Genomic DNA, 10374 nt, shown 5'->3' on the forward strand with positions numbered 1-10374 from the left:
ATTTGCTGTTATTAAACTGAAAGATATTTTCGAGATAACTAACAACACTCGACAAAAGACGTCATTCTTCTTTTTAATAACACTAGTTTACAAATTTTCAGTTTCAAAAGAGTACCACGATAAAAAAGTGATTTCTAGCACAATTTGGGGTCGCTGAAAACGAAAATGACACTCATTTACATATGTTTCTAAAGAAGCGTTTCCGCGATATCCGCAAAAAACGTGTTTTTCGTGTCAACGTGTCGTGAAGCAATGCCATACATGTTTATAAAGGTACAGACCCACTCTTTACAGCAATATATCGTAATTAGTAATCTAGTGATTATTACTTCCACAGCAGCCGTTCAAAATTAAAAAAGGTAATTTTTTGAACTTTTTTGGAAGTTATTGAAATTTATTTATTTTTGTCCTATACATGCAATTTTTAGTTCAAAATAATTTTATAACAAACAAGTCAAGCCAAAGATTGTCTAAATCGGACGAAAAATGTTGAAATTATAACGTATTTTGTAAAATGATGCATATTCAGCTTCTGACATTCAAATTTCCCTTTTTTACACCTACTCAGAAATAAATTATGAAGCAGGGCTGGGGCTGAATCCATATCAACGGAATGTTACCAAAATGGTAAAAAACACAAAAAAAGTCTATTTAGTGTTAATTTATATGCAGAATCAAAGTAAACGTTGTACGGGGGAACAGAAATATCTCCAGTCGATAAAATGCGTTACTGCTTGAGCGACATTGAATTTCCGCTATATTTTCCTGCCCCGTTAGGTAGTTGACAAACGTCATCGGATTTCGTTTCGTACTTTTGTTGGACAGTTGTTCCTTTTGTGTTCTCTCGTATTTTAGAATGACGTTTTTTCTCTAAGGAAAAAGCCCAAAATGTGCAATCACTCACCGGATAAGTTTTGCTTTATTTGTGGTTTGTACATATTCAAACAAAGTGCTCGGAAAAAAATAACCACAAACGTTTTAACTGCTTATGAACAATATTTTAAAATTCAAGCCAAGAATCCGGATAAACATTGGACTCCAAACTCTGTATGTGCCACAATGTTTTTACGATTAAGCGCATTCAGCAAAGGCAAAAAGAAGTATTTATCTTTCGAAAAGCCGTGTGAATGGAGAAACCCGATTGATCATGTGACGGATTGCTACTTCTGCCTAACCAAAATCCAAGGAGGAAAAAATTGCAAAGCTGTTTATCCCAATGTATCATCAGTGAAAACAACTGCACCACATTCTTCTGTGTACCCAAAACGCGAACCACCAGCACTGAAAGAAGAAGAAATTAGTTCGCAAGGAACTGTATTTTCGGATTCAAATCCCAGCGTTTATTCAGGATCAGCGAATCAAAAGCCGAACCTCATGAATGAATTGGCCCTAAATGATCTATGGCGTGATTTGAACTTATCCAAAGGAAAATCTGAATTACTCGCATCACGCTTACAAGAACGTGGGTATTTGGAATCAGAGGCAAAAGTAACTTATTTCAGAAATCGTAGCAAACAATTCGAACAATATTTCTCAAAAACAGATGACTTTTGCTACTGCAACAATGTTAATGCGTTGTTTGCCGCATTTGGACAAAATCATAACTCGGACGAATGGCGTCTATTTATTGATGGTAGAAAATATAGTGTGAAAGCTGTTTTACTTCATAAAGGTAATAAGAAACCTTCCATTCCCATTGGCCATTCCACAAACGTGAAAGAAACATACGAGACAATGAAATAGTTACTTAAACTGATTGACTACAGTTCTTACAAATGGAAGATATGTTCTGACTTGAAGGTCGTCGCTATACTCACTGGTCTACAGGGTGGCTATTCGAAATACAGCTCTTTCTTGTGCCTCTGGGATAGCAGAGCAGATTTAAAGCATTTTACTCAACGCGAGTGGCCAAAGCGTAATGATCATGTCGTAGGAAAGAGCAACGTTCTTAATACAGCACTAGTTGAAAAAAGCAGCATTATTTTTCCACCATTGCACATAAAACTCGGGCTAATGAAAAATTTTGTCAAAGCTTTAGCAAAAAATCCGGAAAATAAATCCTTGAAATATTTGAAGACGGTGTTTCCTAAACTGTTGACTGAAAAAATCAAAGCAGGTATATTTGTCGGGCCACAAATCAGAAAATTGTTTGATGATGAATAATTTGAACGATGCTTGAACAAATCTGAAGTAAAAGCTTGGACTGCCTTTGAACAAGTTGTTTGCGGTTTTTTGGGAAACAACAGAAGCAAAAACGACCGTAAATTGATTGACAATTTGATGAGAAACTTCAATGCCATTGGTGATTGTGAAGTATTTTTAGGTTAAATGTTAGTTTGTGAAAATCCATGCAATTTTCTTTTTGTGACATATACCTAAATAACTTCAACGGTTATACCTTGCATGAATTAAAATAATTATTTTAAGAAAAAACTATTTAATAATTTACAAAATATTTTATTTATTACAGGTGCTCGAATGTCTCTGAAAATGCACCTGCTTAATAGTCATTTGGACTTTTTTCCACCGAATTTGGGAGCTGAGAGCGACGAACAAGGCAAAATATTTCACCAGGACATTGCAACTATCGAAAAGCGGTATGAAGGTTTCTGGGATCAGGCCATGATGGGCGACTTTTGTTGGAGGCAACTTCGAGAAGACAGAATGGAACACAAACGAAGAAGTTTGACAGAAAAATCATATTTTCGACCTGAAGTGTGAAAATGTTAGAAACCTCGAATTGCTTGTATTTACATTATGCGTCATAACTTCTAATTTCTTCTTCGATCGAAGCAACATTTATCTTAAATAGTATGTGACAGAATTGTCTTCAAATTGTTATCATATGTGACCTGGTCTACGGAAAGGGGGCTTAGGTGTCAAAAAATCAATTTTCACTTTTTGGTTGATTCGGATGGAAGATGAGATGCTTTTTCACGTGGTGAAAAGCAGAAAATCCTAACTTGCTTAGAAGTGTACTAAAAATGTAGAGAAAGAAGAGTAAAAACGAGTAAACGAAACGAGTTGCTTACTTTTAACAGCTTTTTCACAGAAAACTAGTTTTCGCACGTAAGCTCCCTTTTCGTAGACCAGGTCACATATATATCTGCATTAAAAATTTTTATCTTATGAAAAAAATTCAAACAAACCTGTGAAAGTAATAATCACTAGATTACCAATAATAACATATTGCTGCAAAGAAGAGGTCTGTACCTTTCTAAAACTGTATATCATTGCTTCATAACATTCACTTCCTCGGAGATTTCGGTGAAAAACTGGAATAAGACTCGAAAAACAGGGTTTTTGCAAAAATCGCAAAAACGCTTCTTGAGAAAAATAAATGAGTATTATTTTCGTTTTCGGCGATCTCAAATTAAGCTAGAAAGCACTTTTTTATCGAGGTACTTTTTTCGTGTAAACTAATGTAATTTAAGCTCCATCATACTATCGCAACTGGTACGTTTCTTGGACATATCAAATATTATTTGAAACATGTCAACTATAATTAAATTATTTTCCTCTTACTTTTTACAGTGAAGTTTAAGCAAGTTCCAACGTTATGTAAAAACCTTAAGAAAATCCTAAAGTATTTTGTTTGAATTGAAAATTCAGTACAAATCAGTACAAATTTTGAAAAATCAAGACATTAGCGTACTGATTGAAGAAATGAATAAAATCAGTACAAGAGTTGAAAAATCAGTACTCTACTGATAAAATCAGTACGTCTGGCAACCGTATACATGTCGATTGGGGAACCAATTTTTGAGAGTAACCGCTTACCTTTTCGTTTACAGAATGCATTATTTTATTTAAAATTACTTGTAATGCAATGATAACCGAAAATTGTCTTGAGGATAGTTGTATTGCATTAATAATAATAATAATAGATTGGCGCTTACACATATGTTAGTGTTTGGCCGAGCTTCTCCTCCAATTTGTGGCGTGCGCCTTGCTGTTGTCACACAAAGCGGAGGGACCTACAGTTTTACGCCGACTCCGAACGGCGATTGTATTTTTGTGACAAGCTGTTTTTCATGGCAGAAATACACTCGGCGGTTTGCCGTTGCCTGCCGAGGGTAGACCGCTGTTAAGAAAAAACCTTTTTTCTATATTTTTTTGCGATGTTGCTTTGACCCGGGCTTGAACCCAGGCGTTGCGCAGTGAAAGCGCGCACTTCTTACCACTACACCGCAGCGGCCGACGCTGTATTGCATTACTTCATTGATAAAAGAATAAGTCCTTCCCAAAAAATGAAAAGTTTTTGCTGGGAACGGACACACGATTATCTGGATTCACATATGTACCTAAAAGCTTAAACAGACGGCAGCGGTGATCCGGATTAACTCGGACTTAATCCGAGACTACAGTTAATTTCCGAGTTGATCCGGATCAACGGTGCCGTCTGTTTATGCTTTAATTTAACATTTGTTTTTACAATTTTAATGCGGCCGAAGTAGCTTGTATGTACATACTCGTCGTTTAAAGTACAAAACCGCATATCCAGAAAATGCAAAACCGCGCATGTGAGGTTGCATAAATTATTTTCTAGAGAGTAAAAACACTCAAACTTTAAAATGGTTCTCTTTTTATAAAGCAATCGAATTTCTGGCTAGTATATTTCAGGACGAATGGATAAGGATTGAGCCAAGAGCTTGTGTGAGCAAATCCAATTTTTGGCAGCAAATGTCAGTTACGCGGTTTTGCAGAATGACGATACGCGGTTTTGTAAGTTTGTATATTAAGTACTCACAATAATATCTGGCCACAAGATTCCGATGCTTGAGCTTGAAAGCAAATCTTGTTTAGTGTGTAATTTTGGTGAGCTTTATATGGTGAAGTAAATTCATTGCTTACGTTTATATGTAGTAGACGTGGCATGAATCATTATGAGTCTTTCGGCCAAGTTATGCTTGGCGTAATTGAGTCAGATTTGCTGAGCGATAGATTTAAATATAAAGCTATATGTATGTAGATCCGTTATGTAAAATTTTTTATTTACTATGCCTAATGTGTATGTAAGAACAATAAAAATAAATTAAAACAAGCAAGAAAGTCTAAGTTCGGGCGGAGCCGAACACTAAATACCCGGCGCAAGTATTAAATATTTGATTTTCGCCTTTCCGAAAGCTACCGCTACATGGTAAGCCGGGGTGTATCAAATTTGAGTAAGTTAGCGTCCTTAAATTTCGAATTATTGAAGTTTCAAGCATTTCTGAAATTTACCGTTATATGAAAAGCGGCCTCAATTTTAGTCCGACTTCAATAATTTGCAACGTTTTGCTTTTATGTGGCAAGTACAATAACCATACCGAGTTTGGTAGAAATTGGTAGAACGGTTACCGAGAGACATATATGTGATCATAAGTGGGCAGTGCCACGCCCGTTTTCCAAAATTTTACCAAAAACGTATTTCTTGGTAAAGAATTGTTGCAAGCATCAATTTTGAATAAATTAACTTTAATATTTACCGCTTTATCGAAGATTTCGTATTTCTCCAAATTATCGTTATATGGGATGTGGGCGTGGTTATTTTCCGATTTTGCCCATTTTCTATGCCATCCGTCCTACGCCCGAAAGAAGTATACGTACCAAATTTCGATAAGATATCTCGATTTTTACTCGAGTTATCGTGTGCACGGATGGACGGACAGACAGTCACCACTTAATCGATTTCTCTTTTCATTCTGATCATTTATGTATACATTTGTCTATATCTATCTCGATTTGTTTTGCCTGTTACAAACAACCGTTATGTGAACAAAGTTCTAATACCCTTGTGCAGAAGTGCGCTCGGGTATATGTTTTATTTATGCATTCAAATAACTTGTTATAAATGGCATTGTAAGGTTTGACGTGACATTATAGGAGTTTTCAGTAGTACATCGTGTGATTTTTATATTGAAATGATAATAACTGTTAATTTGATCTGCATTATTAAAATATTTGGTAATTCTCTAGTATAGGGTAACAACAGCTAAAAAAGGTCCGGAAATGTCGGGAGGGGTACCAATCGACGCGTTTCGGTCCCCGTATTAATAATCCGGTGGGGGAGGGATAATATTATTAACCATTTAAAAGTTATAAACAAAAAACTTTTGCTAAATTTCGTTGTTTTGTATGGGCAATTACCCCGACAAAGATTCACTAAATCACCTGTCCTCACTTTTTAAACACTATTCAAATATATAATTTAACTTAATTATTAAACAAACGCATAGTTTTATCAACCTAAGATAGATTATTTTGAGACTAAAAAGAAATTGACAATCTTTGCGAACTGAAACGCGAGATTCCAAAATAGCTATAGTGCTGCCACTGTATTAGTATTTCGTCATAATTCACTTTTCCTTACAAGGGGTGTGCAGTGTTCAATGCTTTTCGGTACCTTCTTTCGTTTGATATATATATAAATAATGAAAATTTTTAATAAAAAATCGCGATTTTTCCATAAAAATCAATACTTCGATAAATAATGAAAGGTTGTAATGGTAAAATCAAACATGTGGCACTCCGTGACGCTTACTTTTAATTTCAGTTGAAATGACTAAACCATAAAAGTAGCGCTGCCATGGTATAGCGAAATTCGCTTTATATTTTGGTTAGAATATTTTATTTAGGTAAAAGTAAAAAAAGAGGAAGAAGTGTATAGTGTAAACCGAGGGTAATAGCGCAAATGAAATGTGAAATAAAGTGGCAATACCAGCGATTTGAGGTTATAATAATTTTGGCAGGCGCAAAGTTTGTTTACTCTGTTTTATTAACGAAATATATAAAATAGAAGTGAATAAATGATTTTGTTTGCATAAAACAATAACCGGAGACGTTTGAATAGTATTTTAAAAGTGGAAACTGGTGATTTAGTGCATTTGATAGAAAACAACGAAATTTAACAAAAGTTATTTATATATAACTTTTAAATTGTTAATAATATTAGTCCTCCCCCGTTTGGTACCCCTCCCGACTTTTCCGGACCTTTTTTAGGGGTTGTTACCCTATACTAGAGAATTACCAAATATTTATAGGTTGCGGGACCTTATCAGTATTCTCGCTTTTGAAGATGTACTGGAAATGATCTAAATTCTGGTAAAGTGAACATTGCATTGGAATGCAATGTGGCATAGTCGTTGTTCTGGGTATGGAGCTACAGTTTCACGACTATACTACTTCTAGTCTACAGCGTCGTATCACCAGTAGGTGCGGCTCCAATCGGGCTTTTGTGTTGGAGCAAGCGACTGGCTATATATACGTGTGTTCGGTTCGGAAACCGTCCTCTCCCAACAATGTGCTGTCCGCTGGGTTTGGGACCCGTCTCATTAAAACCACTTTACTGAAAACGAGAGCTACGTGGTGTCTTCGGATCGAAAAACGAGAAACCAGTGTTTTAGACGTACATACACTCCCAGTCCCAAACATCGACTCAGTCCACTATCTTGTTGCATCCTGATACGCACCTGCCTCTGTGCAACAAAAAATGTGCGCCCACAAATGCAAGGAAAGCTTAACGTCGACAAGCTGCAATCACCACAGACGGTTAATTTATGCCAGCGATGGGCAGAGAGCTTTTACTCTGCATTCGTCTATACAAAATTTATAGAAAGCTTAATAGAGCTTTGTCCGCAGGCAAGGCGGTGCCCATCACCGATTTATTCACTACTCGATACTCATACCTGCTCTCTGAGAGTACTTTTTGAAAAAACCGACATACGCGAGTAGTGGAACCACATTTCCCGCTCATTGAGTACCGCCGCCGAAGAATTAGTCGGATTTCAGCAAGCCCGATAGAATGATTGGTACGATGAAGGGTGTCAAGAAGCTGCAGAGAAACAAGAATGTGGGACCGTTAAAGGGAACTGAAGAGAGAAGAAATACATGAATGCGAAGAGCTTGAAATTCTGGCTGACAAGAGAAACTCCCGAAAATTTTACCAAAAAGTTAGGCGACTTACGGAAGCTTAAAACACCAAGGCGAACTCCTGTAAGAATAACAATGGCGACCTAGTAACCTATATCCAAAACGTACTTACATTATGGAGGGAACACTTTTCCACCCTACTGGATGGTATCAGCACTGAAAGATGTTGAGAAGACGAACCCGAGCCCCCAGTCGATGTTCCATCGCCTGACTATGTCGAGGTACGTATAGAAATTACGCGGCTGATAAACAACAAAGCTGCTGGAGCTGACAGCCTGGAAGCTATTCAAGTACGGCGGCGAGGATTTGATAAGGTGCATGCATCAACTCTTATGCGGAATATTGTCAGATGAACGCATGCCCGACGACTGGAATTTAGGTGTGCTCTGCCTAATCCACATGAAAGGTGACCCCACCATTTGCGCCAATTAACGCGGAATCAGCCTTGTAAGCATAGGTTATTGAGCGTATTGTTTGAAAGACTGAAGCCCACCGCCAACGAATCGCCGAAATCAACCATAGACCAGGTATTCACAATACGCAAAATCTTGCAAAAGACCCGCGATAAAAGGACCCATTTGTCGACTTCAAAGTCGCTTTCGACAGCACTAAAAGGAGTTGCCTATAGGCCGTGATGTCTGATTTTGGTGTCCCCGTGAAACTGATACGGCTATGTAAAATGATGTTGAGCAATACCACCACCTCCGTTAGAATTGGAAGATACCTCTCCGAGTTGTTTGATACCAAACGAGGTTTCAGACAAGGTGACTTCCTGTCATGTGGCTTCTTTTATCTGATTGTGAAGAAGAAAATAAGAGCCGTATAACTGAACCGTTCAGGATGAATTTACTATAAGAGCGCCAAGACGAGGACAAGGCAAAGTATCCCCTGCCATCAAACAACCAGTCAGCGTATTTGCTCCTTGACACCCACGTCACTGTTGACAGTAGAGAGCTGCACGATTACATAACAAGTAATTTTTAAGCAAAAAACTAAACCGACTTAAATTTTTACATAAAAAATTAAGGTTATCGATAATTTCTTCATGATCCGATGATGGGATTTAAAATAAATTAATATGAGACCACTTTTGAGGTAACGCTTTTGAGGTCCATGATTCGTAAAGATAACTTAACCATTTAGATTTTATCATGCCCAATAAAAACATGCATTTGCATGAGATTCAGAGCCCTAGTTATTACTATTACGTCAGGAATACTCGCGCTGCGACCTAACAATATATATTGTGGTAAACCCAGCCCATAAAGCTTGTAGTCCGTCTCTAGAGAAACCCCATTTTATTCAAATGGTAGCTTAACTTGCAATGTCCTGTCAGGATGCCAGTATGAGTTTCAAGACTCCCGGCTAAGTTCAAGGAGTCTTTCGGAGTTCCTTCTGGAGGAACTTATGAATCTCTTTGATTGTCTCATTCCCTTTGACATCCACCATTGGGCAGAAATCTGGAATTCTCCCAGCCTTAAATAGTTGTGCAGTGTACCCTTTAGATGAACCGCAGAAGTGCTCAGGACCCTGCAAGCGCATTTGGGTTCCTCGCTTTGCGAAACAATTAGCCTTTTCGTTGCCTTCAAACACTTCATGTCCCGGTACTTCAGAAGAGTTTTACATCTGTCTTGATGCCGTTTTAAAAGAGTCTAAGACCTTTACCGCCATAGTATTTATTCTGACCCATTTGTCCTTTAAGCCCTGTATGCAGCTCTCAAGAAAACGGTTAAGAAAAAATTGCCATTATTTCGCGTGTGTGTCCAAGGAATTTTGATATTTTTGATACCTCACAGCCTGTTGCCTCACTCTTTCCTCAAGAAATAATGGAACGGGCATATATTTCTGTTGCAAACCTGGGTTGCCTTATGCTCTTTTTTCACAAAAAAACTTTAGAAAACCGTAGTAGAAAGCGTAGTAAATTTCTTAAGAACTGCGTACTGCCTTAAGGAAATTTGACTCAAGAAAATTTCTTAGCCATTTCTTGTACGTCATTTTATATGGAGTTTTTGCTTTTCTTGAGAGCTGCATACAGGCCTTTAACGAACACATTCGTGAACACAAATATTGTTGAGCGGTATTGCCATTNTCGTGTGAACGCAATGCTGCTACATAAGCCAAATAAAAATTACGCAAATGACCAAATATCTGATTTGCCACTTGATGACAAATGCCAGTGACAAATATACAAATATTGTTGAGCGGTATTGCCATTTCGTGCTTGTGAACCTTTGTATTTTCCAATTTTGGTAAAATTTTAATATTTAATATAATATTCGTATCCGAAAACTACCGAAAAATATCACGTTATTTGAAAACAATAATTTTAAAATATTTGCTCAAACATTTGAAAACATGTAAATATACGTATTCGACAGTAGCTGAGTGCGCAGAGAAGCGTGCGACTATTTGTAACCTTCATGAGGTTCCACGTTCTTATGCCGGCAGACGAACATATTAAAA

Source organism: Rhagoletis zephyria, unplaced genomic scaffold, assembly GCF_001687245.7.
Source record: "Rhagoletis zephyria isolate East Lansing unplaced genomic scaffold, Rhagoletis_zephyria_1.1 Rzeph_scaffold_00357, whole genome shotgun sequence".
In the NCBI taxonomy this organism is placed as follows: Eukaryota; Metazoa; Arthropoda; class Insecta; order Diptera; family Tephritidae; genus Rhagoletis; species Rhagoletis zephyria.